Source organism: Macrobrachium nipponense, chromosome 18 (genome assembly GCF_015104395.2).
Source record: "Macrobrachium nipponense isolate FS-2020 chromosome 18, ASM1510439v2, whole genome shotgun sequence".
NCBI classification, from domain to species: Eukaryota; Metazoa; Arthropoda; class Malacostraca; order Decapoda; family Palaemonidae; genus Macrobrachium; species Macrobrachium nipponense.
This window is the reverse complement of record NC_087211.1, coordinates 39,323,671-39,346,894: the sequence shown is the minus strand read 5'-3', so window position 1 is coordinate 39,346,894 and position 23,224 is coordinate 39,323,671. Positions and strand designations below refer to the sequence as shown.

Genomic DNA, 23,224 nt, shown 5'->3' with positions numbered 1-23,224 from the left:
TCCTGCGTGAGCTGACGAGGAAGAGGAGAAGAGGAAGCTGTCATCTTCGTCTTCATCGTCTGCTGCTGGCCTCTTCCCCTTCGACTTCTAAGGCCCATAAGCCGAAGAAGAAGAAGGCTGCCTTCCCCCCCTAGAAGTCTCCTTCGGGAACTTCTAAGGGCCCGTCCCACCCCGGTGGGACGGGGGGTCCTTCTGCTGGTCCTCCTGCTCCTTCGGGAGCGGGGCCCGTCTCCCCTTCCGTAAGGAAGAGATAGACGGGGACCAGAGGAGTATCGGTTAGCTCTGGTACTTCCTCGCCTGGTGCTAGCGGCGATGCCGCTACGCCAGGTTCCGGCTCGGTCTCTCGTTCGCGAGAGATCCCGAGTGTACGTTCTCCCTCTCGGGAGACCGTGCAGCCAAGTTTCGGCGCCAGAGTTCGCTCGGCGCCAAGACGCGGCACGGAGCAGCAGGAAAACTGGTGAGAGAACGCTCAGGTGACTCTTGCCAGGCCAGCGGCCGCTCTTGCAGCGACCAGCTGGTAACCCGGGTTTTCCCCCCTAAGAAGGCTCCTTCGGGACCTTCTAAGGGCCAGTCTCGCTCCGGCGATTCGGGGAGCTCTTCTGCTGGTCCTCCTGCTCCCTCGGGAACAGGGCCCGTCTTTTCTTCTACCAAGGAGAAGAAGACGGGGACCAGAGGAGTACCAGCTTCGGCTGGCACTTCCTCGCCTGGTTCTAGCGGTTCTGCCGCTAAACCAGGATCCGCCTCGGCTTCCTCGTTAGCGAGAAGTCACCGAGTGGACGGTCTCCCCGCGGGAGACCGTCCAGCCCAAAGTCTTGACACTCGAGCTCGCTCGCCGCCAAGACCGAAGCGCGGAGCAGAAGACTGGCGAGTGTCGTGCAGACGACTCTCGCTAGGCCAGTGGACGCTCTCGCAGCGACCAGCTGGCTGCTCGGGTTGACGTGACGGTCGCTGACCAGCCACGGGTTGAGGCGAGGAAGGGGTCCCCGCGGTCGTCGGTACCAGCCACGGCTGGTACCAGCGGCTCGACGCGCCGAGAGGACGCTCGCCGGTCTCACCGCGACGAGCCTAGCAGGTCACCTGACGCCGCTCCCATCGGGGAACGGACGGAGACGGTAACCAGCAACAGCTCGCCTGACGCTAGTGATCAGCGTCGACGTTCTCAGCCGAGCCTCTCGACCCCAGGCGAGCGGCAAGGCTAGGCCTGCCTGCTCGATCGCCACTGCGGGTGGACGATCAGCAGCAGCCCCTCCACGCACGCTGGTCCTGCCAGCGAGCTAGGGGGGAGCGTCAGGTCTGCCTCTCCTGTACCTTCAACCTCCTCGGGCTACACCGGGAGGAGCGAGAGGTGCGCCGCTCGCGATCCCGCTATGACGCCCGTATGGCCAGGCACGGTTCTAGGACGAACAGACATACGCGCAAGTAGCTGGAGGCGAACGTCAGGGGTCTGCCGCTGTTCCTCCTTCTGAGGAGGATATCTCGGGATCTGTTCTTGTTGGAGGGACTGGACGGTCTACTCCGCAGACACGGTTACTCCCGAGATACAGTAATTTGCAGAAGGTCATTAAGGCTGATTCGTCAGCATAATGACCTTGCGGAAGGATTGCCGCTCCCACCAGCAGAGCCCACGTCTCTGCTCGAGTCGTTTTGGGGCCCGAGAGGGAACCCAAACCGACGGTGGGTCTGCCGCGATCGGAACTTGCCGATTCTGTCGCGAACCAGAGTCTCTCGTCTCCGGACAAGAGGCTCTCTCAGTTCTGGCCGGTCGATCAAGCTACTTCCACCTCCTCTACTGCGACAGCGGCGTTTCTACGTGTCTTCGGACACCGTATTTGAATACTCCTTCGGTCCTCCTGAGGAGGTTTCGACCTCGACGAGGACTGGAATGAGTCGGAGGACGGTATCGGCTCTCTCCTGTCAGGTGTCGATCAGCCCCACCCAGACGACGTTCACAGTGGCGGCAGACCCTTACCTACAGTGAGAGTTCGTAACCCTCCGCGGGTAAAAAGTTTTCTCCTGACGATACGTTTTCCCAGACTCTGAGAGGCCATCGCCGCAAGGCGATGGCTGTTCCTACTCTTCTCCAACTGCTAGTTCCACTGGGAAGGCGAGCGAGTATCCAATTCCTTCCACCCATTCCCTCTCTCCTTACGGTTACGAGGGAAAGGGGAGGGATCCTACAGAGATTTTTCTGTAGGATCCCACGTTCGGGACTGCGCTACCGGGGGGACCTTCGGGTCCTACCTGACGTAAGCCCCGGTCGTTGAGGAGGAATCCTGCCCCATTCTCGATTTCTACGGGAATCGAGAGGACCACCAGCCGATATCGTTTGACGAATTCGGTGGGGGGGTTTCGCAGACTGCTTAGAATTCTACGGAATTTCTAACGCATTCAGTGTTCGAGTTTTACGATCTCCAAACACTTATGCGAGACCACGGTCCAAAGTGAGCGAGACGAGAATCCCCGTATACACGATAATCGGGAACCTCGCCTATGCTCGAATTCCTGGAATTTCTAGCATTGGGAAGAAGACTGCTGCTGAAGAAACTATCTCACAGTAGGCGACCAACCTGGACTAGAGAAGATCGGACGGGAATATCCAGTTTGGCTTGAACTATCGTCTTAGTATTCTGTTCACCATTGAAGCTTTCCTTCGAGGAAGACTTCTCCTTCACTCTCTTTGATAGAGATCGAAGGTGGTCGATCTCCAATCCTTATTTTGTTTTCTTGAAGGAAAGAATTTAGGATGAGATCGTTGTTCAGAATCCTACAAATATACTACGTATATTAACCTCGCGACATGATTCTACTAAGCAGTTGAATTGTCCGAGGGGTAGGCGCATATCCTAGTTAATCTACGTATTGCGACTTATAAGAGAAGTATTCTAATTGAACTGCAACTCGGGGTTGCCTGCAACCTCCCAGGAGTTTTCAGTTTCAATTTTATATACTTATGGTTTTGTCACGACAACACCATTTCAACTTTTATATTTACCGAAATTCGTTTCGCCTAAATATAATTGCTCGAGCATATCTTTTATGCTCGGTAGTTCTAGCCGAACGCATTCCTTCGTGGAATAATGGATTACCTGGCAACTCAGGATGACGAGTCAGCGAGAGCTCAGGCTCAACTACTGCGTATTGAACTGCCTGATAGCAGCTCAGTATCAGCTGGGCCTCCGATATGCACGGTCATGTATGTCTCTCTCTGCCCTACTTTGATTGACTACGAACCGTATCTCTGCCCAACAATCATGGACTTAGGTCTCTGATTAACGGGGATTCTCGCAATAATGAAGGACCATCTACTGCTGTGACGCTAGATTCCATCGCCTTCGACATTGCGAGAATTTTCAACAGAGATATCTCTTGGACTCTTTCATCTTTCTGGTTTACCGCACGGTAACAGAAGTCTGTACAAGTCTCCCGCTGCATCGCACTGCGATAATGCGAATGATTTTGCAGACATCTGAGTTTGTCTTCAAAATATCTCTATTCGTAGGTGTACAATTGTTCATTGTTCAAACCGAATTACGAGATGTGTCAGAAGACATCGCCTACTCTCCGACCTGACAGCTCTACTTCCAAATGTCAGCCCATGAGAAGCAGTTCTTCAGGCAGCTTTCCCCTGTGTTTTCATTACTGAAGAACGCCCCGCTTTCATTGCAACTACGACTTCTCACCGGACAGCAATGAAATAGCGGTTAGCGTTTTCAGTCATTTGTAAGCACAGGTTATGAATCTTGAGAATCCTTCTCTCGATTCATCTGTGAAGACGTAGGTTGCATTCAATATCTACCTTCGTCTTCAACGGTACATAGTGTTGTTTCTCCTTAGCTGAGATTCAACAACCATGAGATGTTTTACCTTCAGGGACCTCGGTCTCTAGAAGGCAATTGACTTTCGCCTGTTGGGCACATGCCTTAAGAGAATCATCACCTCGCTGTCCGGCATTGGTGACAAACAAATACATTATTTGTTTGGTCTCTCGGCATAACCCTTTAAAGGCGAAAGGTCACGTGACTTACTCGGATGCTTTGACAACTTGCCTCCTACCGAACGCAGTCAGTCGGCAGCTGTCAGAGCGCGCCCGAGTCAGTTACGAACTACGCTGTTGACTTAGTTCGGTTGTTACAGAGCAATCATTACTTCGTTTTAATAGCTTGTCACAGTACCCATACCATTGACACCCACCATGGAGTGTCGGTGTCCTATCCACTACCGAGAACTTCGCTGCATGGGGATAGGAGGATGCGAGAGACTTTGTGGCAAACGGACAGACCAGTATGGGTACTGGACATCACCGAAGTAGAGAAGAGGGATAGGTCATGCGACTATTTCCTTCTTTTCCTCTGAGGAACTGCATGACTTCTCCTGCGAAGTCAAGCATCCAGGGGATGGGGATCCGTGATGCTCGATTTGTACCGAACTTCGTAGCGAAGACTCAGAATCCTCGGTCCCTGACGATTGGTTCGAGTCGTTCACAATCCCCATCCCTAATGGACTTCACCGCCTTCGATGCGAAGGGAGATGCTGCCTTGTCCGCAAGAACTTCTCCGTGGCGCAGGTACTGAAGGCAGGGGTCTGGTCAACCAGACCACATGCCCTTCCTTCTACCTTCGGGATATTGCCCACAGGTCCTTGGATCTTTTTCCTTGGGACCCGTGGTGGCTGCTCAACACGTTGTGTAGCGAACCCAGACCCTCGCAGGCTGAACAGCATCGAGTCCTGGTGTGACCATAAGAATGGATGAGTGAATGAGTGTGACTGGCTCCTCTTCCCATCTTTTTCTTCCCCTCTACCTGTGGTTAGAGGGACACGGTCGTCACCCTGCTGGATAAGGACAAGATGCAGGTGAGCTACTCAACAGAGCCCCATCCTATCCCTTTCACTAGGGATAGGAGCGTATATCCACCACTTCCTCCAACAAGGGGGAGGAAGTGGATGCCAGCTTGAGACAACCCATACTTTATGTTGCCTCTTGCAAACAGGAACAAGTTCTTGCTTGCTGGTACGAAGAGATACGCTTGCCTCTCTCTTAGTACTCGGCCCAGAGGTCTGACATTGATCCTGCGGTGCACACCCCGATCAATCGGACAGAGGCTTGGATCCCTCCCTCGCTCTTACGACCCCAGGGAGGCATTCCAGGGATGGACGAACACCAGTCGTCATCAAAAGACTCAGATTCCTCCCACCAAGAAGTGAGTCTTCCTATTGTTAAAGACCGATGGTTTTGTATTACGTATCGGAACAAATGACAATTTGTCGAAAATTGCATTTTTTTTTCCTAACTATACAAAACCTGAGGTCCTTTACATATAGTCCCTCCTCATGCCACCCCTCACTCTGCGTATTTTGCATGGGCCAAAAGCAAAAGTGATTTGTTTATCTCCCAGTCGCGCGGCGCGCGACTGTCGGACAAGCAGTTAACTACCGTCTCCCCTTGTTCGAAGCTTACGACCGTTCCAGCTGCCGCCTAGATACTTCCTATTGTTAAAGGACCTCAGGTTTGTATAGTTAGGAAAAAATGCAATTTTCTACAAATTGTCATGTTATGTGGCCCCCAACCTGGACCCTCTGGCCTATGCCACGGACGCCCTGTCCATAGACTGGAACAAACTGGGAGAAGATTTATGTCTTTCCTCCAGTGAATCTTCTCCTGAAGGTACTGAACAAACTCAGGACGTTCAAGGGTCAAGTAGCTCTAGTAGCCCAGACTGGCCGAAGAGCGCAATGGTACCCTCTCATTCTGGAACTGGGTCTTCGTCCTCTTCGAATTCCCAATCCCAGGCTCTCCCAGTCAGTACAAACGAAGATTGTGTTCGCTTCCTCAGGAATTCTCAAAACCCTAACTTTATGGACTTCATGAAGTTTGCGGCTAAAAGAGATGCGAATATTGATCCTCGAAAATATTTCTTGGAATCTGATAAAAGAGATTCAACTTTGAGACAGTATGATGCTGCAGTCAAAAAGTTAGCAACCTTCCTGAGAGAATCAGATATTAGAATCATGACAATCAATTCAGCTATATCCTTTTTCAGATCTTTATTTGAAAAAGGCTTAGCAGCTAGCACTATTACGACAAACAAGTCAGCCTTGAAAAAGATTTTCAGCTCGGTTTCAGCATAGACTTGACAGACTCTTACTTCTCGTCTATTCCCAAGGCTTGTGCTAGACTTAGAACCTTCAGTGAGGCCTACGTCAGTATCGTGGTTCTTAAATGATGTTCTAAAGCTGGCTTCAGAAACAGATAATACGACATGTTCATTTATAATGCTCTTAAGAAAAAACTCTATTTTTATTAAGCTTGGCTTCAGGAGCTAGAATTTCAGAACTGTCGGCGTATCCAGAGATCCGAATCATGTTGAATTTCTTCCCACAGGGGAAGTTCTACTTTCTCCGGAACGTAGTTTTATAGCAAAGAATGAAGATCCTTTGATAAGGTGGGAAACCGTGGAAGGTTGTACCCCTTCCACAAGATGTTTCTCTTTGTCCAGTATCGACCTTACGAGCCTTTCTGTCCAGGACATCCTCATCCTCGTCGGGTCCTCTCTTTAAGAGAGAAAAGGTGGTACTTTATCTATTAAAAGGTATCAGGCAACAGATCCTGTACTTTATTAAGCAAGCCAATCCTGATTCCTTCCCTAAAGCACATGATGTCAGGGCAGTTGCCACCTCAATTAACTATTTCCAACACATGAATTTCGATGATTTAAAAAAGTATACCGGATGGAAATCGCCGACAGTATTTAAGCGTCATTACTTAAAGTCCTTGGAAGCTCTGAAATTTTCAGCAGTTGCGGACGGGTAACATAGTTTCCCCGACTCTGCTTAATCTTTAGTAGAAGATCCAGTTCTCCTTTCTTTTACCTATCTCACCCAACAGTTTGTCTATACCTGCCATGTTCATCTACGTTTACCTTGAGTCTTAGCTGCTCTTAATGATAGTGTAGTGGGTGCCCCTTATTTTTTTGCTAGGGTCACTCACAATTGATTGTATATAATGATCTCTTTGATGTGATCCCCTTATTTTTATGCTAGGGTGACACATCTTATTTACAATGGTTACGGGTTTTGTATACTAAGTCATATACATTCCTTATTATATATTGTCGAAGTTTGTTCTATTCAATTTATTATTATAATTGCTTTAATTACTTTGTACATATTAACTATACACGATGTTAAGCTCAACATATATTCCATGTAAGCCCTGTATATATATGTTAAATTTAAGTTAATTTTAAGAAATATTATTAACCTTAAGTTAATTTTAAGTTATATTTCTATTCTGTATCATTGTGTATATGTATATCTATTAGCAATTATATTTCTTCATTTTATGTTATCTTTTATTGAGACCCTTTTTTGTCTGTTTTATTTGTTCTTTACAATCTTGTGCTATTTCTCTGGTACGATTTCGCGCAGCGACACGAACTGAGCCCAGAAAAGGGATTTTGACGTAAGGAAAAAATCTATTTCTGGGCGATTGGTTCGTGTCGCCAGCGAATCCCGGCCTGCCCATCCCAACGCTCAAGATTGTCTGCTAACTTCAGGATGGCCACCAGAGGCGCAGCAGTCGGCAGCATGGGATGGAGTAGTAGTAGTTGCTGCCCACTCTGTGGGTCGGCTCCCCTCTAGTGGGGGTTTTGTAGTGAGAGATTTCTATTGGCAAGTGGTTCGTGGTAGTGGTCTCACTCGCCATAGTGTTCATACCGACACCCTCTTGGAGGGTGAGCGAGTCAGTAGTACTGACCTTTTCTTTATTTTATTTATTCTCTGGTATGTGTTAGTACATTTACCTTAGAAATAATGGATTAAAGGATATTTCGCTGGCGACACGAACCAATCGCCCAGAAATAGATTTTTCCTTACGTCAAAATCCCTTTTTTAAGGACAGGACTTTGATATTCATACCACTTAATAAGGTGACTTGGGACATCTCCAAACCGCATATGATTTTCGCCTCTGACCTTCGGTTTTGTGACGCCAGGGTGATTTATCCCGAAAATAACCAATTTTCAAATTCTATCTCCTCCCTTGATATTTAATATTAAGACCTGGGATTACTACCATATATAGACCTGATGTAGACCTCCAATCGAATGGAGAGTTTTTTTTCTAAAAGTCATTTTTTTGCTAGATATGAATTTTCAATATGGTCAAAAAAATAAACCCTATAAATCAGGAGAAAAAACAAAAAAATTTATAAGAAAAATACGAAACAAAAATTGGAAAAAAGGGCTCTATTTGATTGTTCTATAATGTCTTTCTGAGTTATATACCAAATTCCAATGTTATAGCTTTAAAACTAAGTGAGAAGATAGATTTTGAAGGTCAATAAGTATAGTTTTGAGATACGGGCGTTCAAAGTTTTCCTTCGTATTTCTATAAAGACAATATTAATAAATAATGATTATTATGAATGTATATTTGTTTTCTGGGCTCAGCTCGTGTCGCTGCGCGAAATATCCTTTAATCTATTATTTCTAGGGGTAAATGTACTAACACATACCAGAGAATAAATAAAATAAAGAAAAAGGTCAGTATAACTGACTCGCTCACCCTCCAAGAGGGTGTCGGTATGAACACTATGGCGAGTGAGACCACTACCACGAGCCAAATGCCAATAGAAATCTCCCACTACAAAACCCTCCATGAGGGGAGCCGACCCACAGAGTGAGCAGCACGTACTACTACTACTCCATCCCATGCTGCCGACTGCTGCGCCTCTGGTGGCCATCCTTTTCAGTTAGCGCACACGATTCACACGTGCCATTTTTTCTCTCTGTGTTTTTTGTGCCCTTTCGTTGGATTTATCTATAATGGAGCGTGCAGCCATCGCAGCAGCTAAGTTAAGTACTCAGTATTTATGGTTAGTTGGTTTTTTCCGGCCCTGAGACAGTATTTGCCGTTTTTTAGGTATAAATACGAACTCTGGGTCGGAAGCATGGCAGCATGGTTCTGCCTCGTGGTGGGTTCGTTCTTGGTCTCCCATACCCAGAACATCCCCTTATTTATGTACGCTCTATATTAATTATCCGCTTTACTTAGGGTACTGTCTACACAGGTTTGTCATGCATGCATGTCTTTTACCTTATGTAGGCTCCTTCTATCCAGACCCTAGTCACGGCTCTTAGTATCGGCCCCTGACTAGCTTTGAGTGGTAGACTTGCCTTCGGGTTAGTCGTACACTCCTGGATTTTTTCTCGTGCTATATTGTTTTCTTTCTTTCTTTTTATTTTTATTTTCATTTATAACTATTTATTTTGTTATAGTTAGGTTAGTTAGGCGTCTGGCTTAGCCTAGGTCCTGGCTCATTGAGCCTATACTACCGCTCTTCAGTTCGGTTGCTTCCCTATAGCATCTCTCTGATCAGTTGGTTTTGGTCCAGTGGGCCTATATGCTACCGCTTTTATGTTCAGTTGCTTCCCGATAGCATCTCTCTGATCAGTTGGTTTGTCCTAGGCTTAGTTGTCTTTGTTTTGGTCTTACCGCCCCGTGGTCACTACGTGATCACGAGGCAGCCAGACGCCTGTCCAGTCACCTTTCCCCCCCCTCCGCTCTTCCATAGAGTCGGGGGAGGGTGGGTCGGTCTACCCATGCTCGCTCCACATACCCGAGCCTGCCTCCCTCTCTCCCCCCAGGCGGAGGGAGTAGGGGGACGGGACAGACCCAGACTGGACTCGACCTCTCCGGCTTCTCGGTCCGGCCGGGTGGTAACGTAGTGGGGGGACTGGCCTTTCCCCCCCTCCGTTGCTACCCTGTCGCTCCGTGCTAGCTCGAGCCTGTATGTCTTCTCGCTCTTTCCCACCTTACTAGGGCTCCTTTTCCACCGGAGTCCTGGCATCCAGCGGAAAGATGCTAGTCCACCCAGCAGAGTGGACCGGAACATACAGTGGGTCCCTGCTAACCTCTCCGTATTGCTGAGTTACTACACTCCGCCACGCACTGGACTTAGTCCGGTTCGTTTGAGTTTTAGGTTTAAGTGTTATTAGATTAACTATAAGTTTATCTTAAGTACCTTAAACCATCCCCCCTCCCTTACATGTCTTACCGGATCTCTCCGGGATTATAGCCTATTCAGGCGATTCAGGGAGGGGTTATGCCCAAATTTTTTCCGAGCTCCGGCATGCAACGGAGTTCTTCTGTCCTTTAGCCTGTAAGTGATATTCTTTAAGATACTCATGTGTCTTCCCACTTACAGACCACCAACTGTGAGCATCCGGGATGCGCCGCCACACTCAGGACCCATGGACACGAAGTTTCCGGTCACCCATGCTCCATGCGCGACTCCGCACGGGGACATCCAGGTCTGGTACCATGAGACGTGTACCATATGTTACGATCTGGTGAGCCAGCTTTTAGACGGGGTAAGTATTCCATCTCCGGTAGCTGCTCCGCATCTGTTATAGTGCTTAAGTTTTCATCATTCACTCTAACTTAAGGCCTATAAGTTTAAGTTATACTTTAAGTTTTAGTTTTAAGTGATTCTTAAATCTAATCTATACCCTCTCTTCCAGGCGCCGGCAGTGAGGGATACCGCACTGGCACCCTGAGGGCTGGGTCGGCGGTTTCGGGAAGAACGCCGCCAAGGGTATGCCTACATCCTAGAGAAACGGTGGCGGTACTAATCTTCCCCGGAGGCAAGGCGACAGGATACGTCGACCCAGTAGAGGCGGCCCCGACTATCGCCTTCATCCAACAACAGCTGGCTGCCTCATTAACTGACCAAGACCAGGACATCTCCACGGACGTCGCGACTTTAGGTATTAATGTAGAACCTGGTAGGTGGGTAGACGACCTGTTGGTCGAGGTAGGGGTAAGGTGGACACCCAAGGGTCACCCTTGGGCGTAACTGTTTCTTCTACTCCTGCAACCTCTCCATCCTTCCAAGGCTTTACGGGTGATGAATTGTATACTCCTCCTGACGCTTCGGTTAGACCCAAGGTCAAGGGTCAAGCAGTGAAATCCTTGACAAAGACGTCGTCGTCGTCTAAGAAGACGGCTTCGGCGTCATCCTCCTCGCGTAAGTCTCCGGCTGGGAATCCCGGAGCAGACAGGTCTAAAGCTTCTGGCTCCGGCTCTAAGTCCTCGAGGAGTAAATCCTCCAGAGAGAGATCTCGCACTCCGGCAGAGTCGCCAGTTCCGCTACCCTTGGTTCCGATTCAGAGCCACCCCTCCACCTCCGCGCAGCAGCTCCGGCTTTGGACTCCAATGCTGGCCTGTTGCAACAGGTGGGCGACCTGGTTGGGTACCCTAAAGAGTAGCATGGAACAAATGATCTCTCGGTTGTCGGATAGGATTACTTCTCAAGACTCCATTATAGCCGGACTGAGAGAAGCTCCGCTAGCCTCTCCTCCACTTTCCAATACAAGTGGAGCTCAGCTTCCTCCGTATGACTCGCTACCTCCGTTCTCGATGAACAACCCATGGAGAGTAGCGTCATACGCCCCCTTCCAAGACGGACTCATTTCTATACCGGAGTTTGGAACTCGAAGGATAGAGGACTTCGAGTTCTACCCGGAAGACCTCCAGCCTCCGTTCATAGGCTACGCAAGGCTCACAGCTTCAGCCATGGTTCGGGATGATAGGGTACCAAAGGAGACAGTCCTCTATTCACGAGACCAGGCTCAGAGAGAATGGCTCAGGTGTTTAGAGGACATGGATTGTTCTAATACTAAGATACAACCTTTCAAGAGTCCCTTTACCATCTTCACAATGGATGAGAGTACCCCGCTCCCGTTCCTGACAAAGATCGCGAGGTCTACCATTCCAGCGGCCAGAAGGGGGAACCCCATACCTCAATTGAAGGAAGCAGATCCCACATCTCCGTTACTTCCCTCAGCCGGAGAATTGTGGGAAGTCTTGCCGAAAACACCTTCTCAGCTGGCAAACTCAAACCGGACTGTGCTATGGAGCAGTTTGGTGAAAAGCTACCCAGGCTCCCAGATAGCCTTATTCAGGCTGAATTTGACGCTAAATCGCGATTAGCCAGATCAATTAATTCTATGGCTATGACCGAGGTGGCCACCATAGCCTATGGCTCAGAGCCGCTTTTCAAGCTCATGACCAAATCCCTGACTCAAACGGTACAGTCAGATATGTTTGAGTTTGCCACTGCTAGAACGAATTGTAGGAAGCATGTCCTACAAGAGGCAACCATTCGGCATGAGCCGAATAGGTTACTCTTGTCAAACAAAAATCTGGGGAGCAGATCTCTTCCCAGAAGCTATGGTGAAGGAAGTCCAGTCAGAGGCTACAAGGTTGAACCAGAGCCTAAGGGACCGTTGGGGCCTTACGGCTAAGAGGAGGCAAGATCTAACAGCTAAAGGTAAGGGGCAAAGGAAACCCAGGCGTTTCCAACCTTACCAGAAAAAGCAGCCACGCTTTCCTCAGCAAGTTCCAGCGGTTCCCTTAGTGCAAACAGCCCAACCTTCCACTTCTAAAGCTCAATCACAGCCAATTTATGTGATCTCCCCTCAGCCTCAGCCCTCCACCTCTTACGCCATCTCTCCAGCTTACAATCAAACCTTCGAGAGTCAAGCTTCACAGAAGTATGACCGCTCGGGTAAGGGAGGCAGAGGTAAGCGTTCCTTTCGTGGGAGGGAAGAGGATCGGGAGGCCCCTTTAATAGGGGAAAACACTTCAGAGGAGGCCGAGGCGGTTACCAGAACCAATGAAGAACTTCAGGTAGGAGGGAGGCTGTTTCACTTTCGCCACCGGTGGAACTTCAGCGAATGGGCTCAGAGCATTGTGTCAAAAGGCCTGGGTGGAGCTGGTTGACGAACCCACCTCCATCCAGACCTTTCCGTCAACTTCCTTCCAAGGAATTGACAGAGTACGCGGAGGATCTCCTTCAGAAAGGAGCTATAGCGAGAGTCAAGAGATTAAAATTTCAAGGTCGCTTGTTCAGCGTGCCAAAGAAAGGCTCACAAAAAAGAAGGGTAATCTTAGACTGTCCCGCTTAAACTTAGCCATCCGCTGCGACAAGTTCAAGATGCTCACGATCTCCGCAGGTGCGGACCTTACTTCCCCGTGGGGCCGTCACCGCCTCTATCGATCTTACAGACGCTTACTATCATATCCCTATTGCAAGACAACTTCCGTCCGTATCTGGGTTTCAAGATAGGAGACCAGACATTCTCCTTCAAGGTAGTCCTTTCGGACTCAACGTGGCACCCAGGGTGTTCACGAAGCTGGCGGAAGTGGTAGTGCAACAACTCAGGTCACAAGGGATTATGGTAGTAGCGTATCTCGAACGATTGGTTGATCTGGGCTTCAACAGTCGAGGAATGCAACAGAGCTACACTGAAAGTGATTCAGTTCTGGAATATCTAGGCTTCAAGATAAACAGGACCAAGTCAAGACTCACTCCAGAGTCAAACTTTCAGTGGCTGGGCATTCAATGGAATCTATCCTCCCATACTCTGTCGATTCCATCAACCAAAAGGAAAGAAATAGCGAAGTCAGTCAAGCAATTTCTAAGTCACAAACTGGCGTCAAGGAGAACTCAGGAAAGGATCCTGGGTTCACCAGTTTGCATCAGTGACGAACGTCTTAATGAAAGCCAAACTGAAAGACCTAACCAGAATCTGGCGCTCACGAGCAAATGTCAGGTCCAGGGACAAACTATCCTCAGTCCCTCTGATTCTAAAGAATCGACTTCGGCCGTGGGCGAAAGTCAAGAATTTTGTCGGTGTCAGTACCCCTTCAGTTCCCTCCACCAGGGATCACCATCCACACAGACGCTCCTTAAGGCGGTTGGTGGGGAGGGTAATTCCCAGTCAAAAAGGTTCAAGGAACTTGGTCACCTACCAGTTCCGTCATGGCCATTATAAATCGTACTGGAGGCAATGGCAGTGTTCTTGACTCTAAAAAGGTTACGTCCACCAAAAGTACTCCCACATAAAGCTAGTCCTGGACAGCGCAGTGGTAGTACATTGTATAAACAGAGGAGGCTCCAAGTCACGTCATCTAAATCATGTCATGGTAGCCATATTCTCCCTAGCAGACAAGTTCAGTTGGCATCTCTCCTCCACTCACATAGCTGGAGTGAGGAACGTCATAGCAGACGCGCTATCCCGATCAGTGCTAGAGTCGGAATGGTCACTGGACAACAGTTCGTTCCAATGGATCCTTCAAAGAGTTCCAGGGCTACAGGTGGATCTCTTCGCATCTCAAGCGAACCACAAACTACCGTGTTATGTAGCCCCCACCTGGACCTCTGGCCTATGCCACGGACGCCCTGGCTCTAGACTGGAACAAACTGGAAGAAGATTTATGTCTTTCCTCCAGTGAATCTTCTCATGAAAGTGTTAAACAAACTCAGGACATTCAAGGGTCAAGTGGCTCTAGTAGCCCCAGACTGGCCGAAGAGCAATTGGTATCCCCTAATTCTGGAACTGGGTCTTCGTCCTCTTCGGATCCCCAATCCCAGGCTCTCCCAGTCAGTACAAACGAAGACTGTGTTCGCTTCCTCAGGGATTCTCAAAACCCTAACTTTATGGATTTCATGAAGTTTGCAGCGAAAAGAGATGCGAATATTGACCCTCAGAATATTCTCTTTTGGAATCCGATAAAAGGGATTCAACTTTGAGACAGTATGATGCTGCTGTCAAAAAGTTAGCAATCTTCCTGAGAGAATCAGATATTAGAATCATGACAATTAATTCAGCTATATCCTTTTTTCAGATCCCTATTTGAAAAAGGTTTAGCAGCTAGCACGATTACGACAAACAAGTCAGCCTTGAAAAAGATATTTCAATTTGGATTCAACATAGACTTGACGGATTCCTACTTCTCGTCTATTCCTAAGGCATGTGCTAGACTTAGACCTTCTATAAGGCCTACGTCAGTTTCATGGTTCTTAAACGATGTTCTAAAAACTGGCTTCAGAAACCGATAATGACACATGCTCGTTTATAATGCTCTTAAGAAAAACTCTATTTTTATTAAGCTTGGCTTCAGGAGCAAGAATTTCAGAACTGTCGGCTTTACTCCAGAGATCCGGATCATATTCAATTCCTTCCCACAGGGGAGTCCTACCTTTCTCCGGAACGTAGCTTTATAGCAAAAAATGAAGATCCTTTGATGAGGTGGGAACCTTGGAAGGTACTACCCCTTCCACAAGGTATATCTCTTTGCCCAGTTTCAGCCTTACGAGCCTTTCTGTCCAGGACCTCCTCATCCTCATCGGGTCCCCTCTTTAAGAGGGAAAAAGGTGGAACTTTATCCATTAAAGGCATCAGGCAACAAATCCTGTACTTTATTAAGCAAGCCAATCCTGACTCTTTCCCGAAAGCACATGATGTCAGGGCAGTAGCCACCTCAATTAATTATTTCCAACATATGAACTTCGATGAGTTGAAAAAGTATACCGGATGGAAATCGCCGACAGTGTTCAAACGTCATACCTAAGTCCTTGGAAGCTCTGAAATTTTCAGCAGTAGCAGCGGGTAACATAGTTTCCCCTGACTCTAGCTAATCTGTAGTAGAAGATCCAGTCCTCCTTTCTACCTGCCTCACCCAACAGTTCGTCTATTCCTGCCTTGTTCATTTACATTCACCTTGTGTCTTAGCTGCTTTTATGATGATGTAGTGGGTGTCCCTTATTTTTTGCTAGGGACACTCACAGATGATTACAGATATTGATCTCATGGATGTTATCCCCTTGATTTATGCTAGGGGATACATCTTAATTATTTGATGGTTACGGGTTTGTATATTAAGTCATATACATTCCTTTATATATTATTATTGTTGAGTGTTTGTTCATTTGATTATATTAATTGCTCTAGTGTTTTCGATACATACCTTTACACAGATAACATTTTGATACATGTAAGCCATTTTACCTCTGTATATATGTAAATTACCTTATGTTAAGAAACATGATTAGAATTAAGTGTAATTTAAGCATATTTTCTATTTTGTATCACTGTGTTTAAAAATTTATGTATTCTTTTTAGCAATTATATTATTTTATTTTATTTTATCTTTTATTTTGAGACCTATTGATGATTTATTTTATTAAATTTTGTTTACAATCTGTGCTATTTCTCTGGTAGATTTCGCGCAGCGACACGAGCTGAGCCCAGAAAAGGGATTTTGAGTAAGGAAAAATCTATTTCTGGGCGATTGGCTCGTGTCGCCAGCGAAATCCCGCCCTACCATCCCTTCGCCCAAGATTGTCTGCTAACTTCAGGATGGCCACCAGAGGCGCAGCAGTCGGCAGCATGGGATGGAGTAGTAGTAGTACGTGCTGCTCACTCTGTGGGTCGGCTCCCCTCATGGAGGGTTTTGTAGTGGGAGATTTCTATTGGCATTTGGCTCGTGGTAGTGGTCTCACTCGCCATAGTGTTCATACCGACACCCTCTTGGAGGGTGAGCGAGTCAGTTATACTGACCTTTTTCTTTATTTTATTTATTCTCTGGTATGTGTTAGTACATTTACCCTAGAAATAATAGATTAAAGGATATTTCGCTGGCGACACGAGCCAATCGCCCAGAAATAGATTTTTCCTTACGTCAAAATCCCTTTTTTGTGTATTAATAAACCAAAACTATTTTATTTATCATAATTTAATCATAAATGATGATCCCTTTGCTCATATATCGCAGCCTGGGGCACTGCTTGAGGCAAGATGGGGCACTCCTTCCTACGCAATTCTCTCTCTCCCCTTCACTAACTCTGCTTATTACAGCAAATTTTCTTCTTCTGTGTGTTAGCGAGATGTTTTCCTTGTATTTTCCTCTTTGGCATGATGAAATTCTTGCCCGAAACAAAGATAAACAAATGTAATTGCAAGAGTATGTCAAGAGGTGAAACTCGAAGGCGTACACTTTTTTTACAAAGACAATTTAATAAATCATGATTATTATGAATTTCATATTCCATTTTGGGTATTAAAAAACCAAAACTTTGTTATTTATCATAAATGAAGATCTCTTTGCTGCTCAAAGAGCGTTAGCCTTTAGGCACAGTCTTGTGGACGTGTGCTGTCAAGCAAGACGGGGGCGTTACTAAGCAACCCTCCCCTCTCTCTTCACTAACTACGCGTATATTATGATATTCTGTAATAATACTTGAACGATTTTTCTTCGTCTGTATGTTAGCGAGATGTTTCTCTTGTCTTTTCCTCATTGGCATGATGAAATTCTTGCCGAAACATACATAAACATACTTGAAAGCAGGCGAATGTCAGACGTGAAATGGAACGTGTAGACTACTTGACGTCTGTCATCGCACTAAATCAGGACTGGACTTGGTAGCTTGAGCCTGAAGTCTCCTTCTCGACTCGGGGAATGTCTACAGATGCCATTTCTATCAATTTCTTTGACAATAATTATCAAAATATACGATAATAGAAGAAATATTGCATTTTCTTGTACGGATCAATGTTTTAGGCTTATTGAGTTACGTTAACTAATTACCCTGTAACTACGAAAGTAAGAGGAATTTTGACGAAATATTTCGTATACGTATTCTCAATTGCCATATGAAGCTCCATGAATTTTTACATGACTTTGCATTTTTCGCCCTATACCTCCATATATAGAGGTTCCGGCCGGTCCCCTTAATGGATGGATCCTCTCATATGAGTAGCAATATGACAAAGTTTTAATCATTTTGTATTTTTCATAGCTAACAAACCTGAGGTCTTTACAATAGGATAACTTTCCAAGCGCCAGCTGGTAACCGGTTCACACAAGTAAAGCAAGGAATCTGTGAGATCTGGCAACTCCTGCGCATAAGAGGTGATAGCTAGTAGAGACCATGCACTGGACCTCATGACGCTCCAGTCTTTTCCCCAACCCAGGAATTATAATAAAAGAGAGAGGGGCGGTTAGAGGTGGGCAGTAAAACGTTAAGACCTCAGGTTTGTTAGCTATGAAAAATACAAATTGATTAAAAATTCATCAATTGTTTATATGTGAAACAACCCTTCGGTCTTAAAAATAGGATAGACTTATACTTGGTGGGAGGTAACAAGTATCCTAAACCGGCTGGGAGTTAACCCATCTGACCACCCTTCCTAGAAGAACGAGTTCTAAAGAAGGTGACTCAGTGCCCATGAGAAGCTAGATAAACTGATATCTAACAACTCAACCATCTGTGTTGAAATACAGTGATATATGAGCAGATTCATTTCATCTAGGGAACCAAAGAAAACTCTGACTGTTCATATAACAAACCATATAGCCACAGGGGTTTGTTACCAGCCCTCACTCCCCCTTGCTAGAGAGAGAGGAGTATTTACTACTGAATAGAGGGTTTGATTATTTCAGCAACATAAAGTAAAACAACTTTGTATCTGTATGACTACCTTACTCACCTGTATCAGACCAGTCAAGCATAAGACATGTCTATTCCTCAATCCACCCGTAGGAAGAAGAAAGGAACAAAGAGAAAGAGAGAGACCAGCCAATTCACTTATTCTCTCTTTCACATAATCATCATAGGTAAGCTACAAAACTGCTCTGTGAAGGGCACTGGGTGAATTACACAACTTGTTGGGCAGCGACTACAGGGCCCAAGGAAAACTTGTCCAAGGACCTGTGGGCAACATCTCTTAGGTAAAATGTTCAAAATTCTAGGAACAACAAAATTTTTCTTAAATACCAGAGAGGAACTTATACCTCTGACGTCATGTGCTCTAACCTGCACAGACTCAACGACAGAACTATCAAGAGACAAGTAAGCCTGCTTGATCCCCTCATGGATTCAGAAGGAAATGGTGTTCTTGGAAACATCTTTTCTGGACTGACCAGTGCTAACAAAAAGCCTACGACACCTAGGTCATTCAAAGATGGAATGGAAAGAGAGAAAATGGTCATGCACCAAGGGATTCTGGGTCTTGGCCACAAATTCTGGGACAAACTCAAAGGTCACAGATCTCCAACCCTGGTATGTTTCACATCATAACTTAGGCCATGAAGCTCCCCCACTCTTTTTAAAGAAGCCAAGTCCAACAGGAAAACTGTCTTCAGCTTCAAATCTGTGTCTGATGATCGACACAAGGGCTCGAATGGAGCTCAAATGAAACTTCTTAGGACAAGCGAAACATCCCATGCTGGAGGCTTGAGTCCCCTTGGAGAACAGGTCTGCTCGAAACCCCTGAACAACAAGATCTTCTAGGATGAAGAGATGTCCACACCTCTCAGACGTAACACCAAACCTAAAAATGTTCTGTAGCCCCTGATAGCAGAAACAGAAAGGCCTTTCTCATCCCTAAGGAAGATAAAAAAATCTGCTCTACTGAACAGAGGTTTTTAGTGGAGAGAAACCCCGTCGACGACACCAATCACAGTAGACTGCCCATTTCCCCTGGTAAACTGCTGAAGAGGACTTTCTGAGGTATCCTGAGGTATCTGGACATATGTCCCGCTGCCCCCTGAAAAAACCTCTTGCTCTAAGGAGATACTTGATAGTCTCCATCCGTGAAGAGACGGATTCTACCAACTAGTGAAACCTTTCAACATGAGGCTGGAAAAGAAGCTGCTGCCACGGGGGAATCTCTCTTGGAACCTTTGTCAAAAGGGACAGAAGGTCCGGGAACCTTTCCGCTTGCAGCCACAGAGGAGCTACTAAGTCATCCTGAGATTTCGAGAACTCGTTACCCTGTTCAGAACTTGATGGATCAGGCAAAACGGAGGGAAGGCATACACCTTGAGGTTGTCCCAAGGGTATTGGAAGGCGTCCTTTGCTAGAGCAAGAGTATCTGGGACCACCGAAGAGTAAACTTCCAACTTCCTGTTGAAGCGAGTTGAGAAGAGGTCTAGCATAGGCCTCCCCCAAACCTGAAAGAGCCTGTCTGCCACGACCTGATGCAGAGACCACTCCATGCCTAGGATTTGGTTCCAATGACTCAGCCTGTCAGCGACCACATTCCTCTTGCCTGGAAAGTATTTGACAGAGAGCTCCACCGAATTGTCGATTGCCCACTGGTGTAACTTGACCATCAACGAATGGAGGTGATGAGACACTAGACTCCCCTGTTTGTTCACATAGACGACCACCGTGGTGTTGTCGGACATCAGAACCACCGAATGACCCTCTACCTTCTCCCAAAACTCTCTCAGACCCAGAAATGCTGCTTTCAGCTCCAAAACATTGATGTGTAGCGGCTTTTCTTCCACACCCCAAACACCTGACACAATGAGGTCTCCCAATGGCACCCCAACCAGTGATGGAGGCATCTGAAAACAGAAGGAACTCTCTGCAGAGGGTAATCTCCTGCTGGGAATCAGAAGTCTTTCAATCTCCATTGCAGAGACCAAAGATGAAGATGACCATGAGGGACCAGCTTCTCTAGAGAAGACGAAATCCCTAGAAGGACCTGCCATTGGTGAGCTGGCTGTCCCAGTTGTGATAGGAACTTGCATGCCACTAACCACAACTTCTCCAACCTCTGGTCCAACAGAAAAACTCTTGACGCTGCTGTATCTATAACGATACGTAGATAAAGAGCTTTTTGGTTGGGAACGAGATTCGACTTCTCTAGGTTTATAATTATTCCTAGCTCCTGACAAAATTGAAAAAGGTGATCTCTGTCCTGCAGCAGTTACTCCTTGGAGCTTGCCAAGACCAGCCAGTCGTCAAGGTACCTTAACAAGTGAATCCCTTGAGCATGAGCCCAAGTCAAGAAGAGGGCAAAGACCCTTGCGAACACCTGAGAGGAAGTGGTCAACTCAAAGCACAGGACCTTGAACTGGTATACCTGCTCTCCAGAGTGAAGCGAAGAAACTTCCTGACAAAGGGTGAGTAGGAATCTGGAAGTAAGCATCTATTGACTGGAAGAATACGTTGTCCCTTATTGCTGCTAACACTGTCAGCAGCATCTCCATCTTGAACCTTGTCTTCCTGACAAAATGATTCAAGGTAGAAAGGTCGATTATCGGTCTCCAGTTGCCTGTCACTTTTGGTACCAAAAAAATACAACTGTAAAACCCTGGCGAAGGACGCTTTACTTCCTCCATTGAACCCTTGTTCAGCATTTCAGCATTTTCAACACTTCATCCTGAAGAGCTAAGAACTTCGGGGAGTTGGATGTGAGCATACATCCAACTGAGAAAGGATCTGTCCGAGAGGGGGGGAGAGAAGTTGAATGGTAGTAGGTATCCCACCCTCAGAACATCTACCATCCATTTCTCAGCTCCTTAACTTTGCCACTTGACCCCACTGGCCTGCCAGGCATCCCCCTACTTGTGGCAATGGAGAGGGAGAGGCGCACTCTATTGACGACCGTCTCTGCCCTTCCTCTAGAGCCCCTCCCAGGCTTGTAGGGGCTGGATTGAGAGGGATGCTGCTGCTTGTTAGACTTAACCTGCAAGGGGGACTGAGAGACCCTTGCCAAGGCAGAACCCATAAGAGATTTAACAGGCGAAGATCTTCTTACCTGTCGCTGAGGGGAAGGCTGGCATTTTGAACGTGCCTCCAACTTGGATACCGCCTGATAAACTAACCTGTGCTTGGTATCTCCCCTTCGCCAGTCAATCGTATTTTCTAATTAAGTCCTCAGGAACAGAAATTGCAAATAATGGAGATCCCCATTCCTTAGCGCTGATAAAGTCTCAGAGTCCACTGAACTCACCACCTTTGACAGAACTGTGTCTCTCCTGGGTAGGAGGTGGTTGGCCCACAAGTTTGCACTAAGGTGGGCCAGGTAAGAAATTGCCTAACCACCGGACTGCAATAGTCTAGTGAGTGAGGAAGAACTCACTTAACCTCCTACAGACTTATCTGAAGCAATTTTGTCTATCACTGTGGACCACAAGTCAAGCCATGAGACCGTCTGGAAGCTGGAAGCCACTGTAGTCTACAAAGCTAAGGCCTCTTGTGACGACAAGGAAGGACCTTCCGACCTAACCTGCTCTAGGGTTAGACCAGGTTAAAGATGGATCACGTCTGGGCTAAGGTGACGAGGCATCAATGGAATAAAAGGAAGGTGACACAGGAACACTAGAACTAGCCACAGGAAGAGCAATTGAGGGAGAGGGAGCTGATGAATCGTCCAGACAAGGTGAAGAAAACCCCTCCCGAGAAGGAATAGTCGAAACTCTGTGACGTTCCCTCTTCTTATAAAACACCCTCCACTACTACTTAGGCCAGGAACGACATTCCAGGTGGGGATTCGTTATAGTACAAAAATTAGCTTTGCACATACTGCATGTCATAAGCGGATCCGTAGACGTAGACGCTAGAAACCTTGAGCACGGAAAACCCTGAATGCCAGGGCACATGCGTTGATGAGGCCGTGGAGACTCAGAGGAAGCCATAGTAAACCAAAACAATCACACACAACACACTGAAAGAAAGAACACAGGCACAAAACAACCGGCTTGGAAGTAGAGCAAAAGCGCAAGCATCTACTCTCCAAGGCGGTTAAGGAAAAGACTGGAGTGTCACGAGGTCCGGTGCGCAGTCTCTGACCAGCTATCACCTCGTACATGCAGGAGTTGCCAGGTCTCACAGATTCCTTGCTTTGCAGTCTTTGATTGTGTTAACCGGTTACCAGCTGGAGCTTGGAAAGTTATCCTATTGTTATGACCGAAGGTTTGTTTCGCATATGAACAAAACAGGTTTTGGGTGGTGGATGGATCCACTCATGATGAGCATCAATATTACGCACCATTGATTTGAAGGAATGGGCCAGGAAAGAGGAGTCATTACTTCTTTAGCCCATAAATTCACTAATGGCAACTTTTAGACTAGTCAAGATCAAGGGATCATGTATTACTACCTCTCTCTTTCATGTGTCTTTTTATAAATTTGCCATAAATATACCAAGGGGTTGCTGTTGGATTTAGTTCTTATCTTTTATGATAGTACTATGTTAGTTTTAAGTGTAGTTTTGCAAAGAAATATTAGATGTGACATATATATAATCCCAAAAAGTTACTGCATCTTTGATCTAAGTAAATTTACATAGATGTTTTACAACAAATATGCTCAGAATTTGTAACTGATTTTAGTTCTTATCTGTATTGACATTATATGAGGTATAAGCTATAATTATAATTTTACAAAATAAAATAACTTGGTAAAATTTACAAGTCTTGTAAAATAGGTTCCACAAGGGGTTGTGAGAAATTTGTTTAGAATTTTTTTCTGACACCTTGTACCTATTTTCCTCTTTTGATTGATGTTTTTTTTCTTAAATTGGCTGCCCTCAAAGTTTCCCCTAGCTTGGGGTGCTGCATATTGATTTTTTAGCCTGGCTCT

General features: G+C 46.5%; 1 protein-coding gene across 1 annotated transcript in view; it reads left to right on the top strand.

Annotated features, from left to right (window-relative positions):
* LOC135196991 (endoribonuclease LACTB2-like) overlaps window positions 1–23,224 on the top strand; it is a 209,262-nt gene that overhangs the window by 152,920 nt on the left and 33,118 nt on the right. The gene's annotated exons all lie outside the window — the stretch shown is intronic.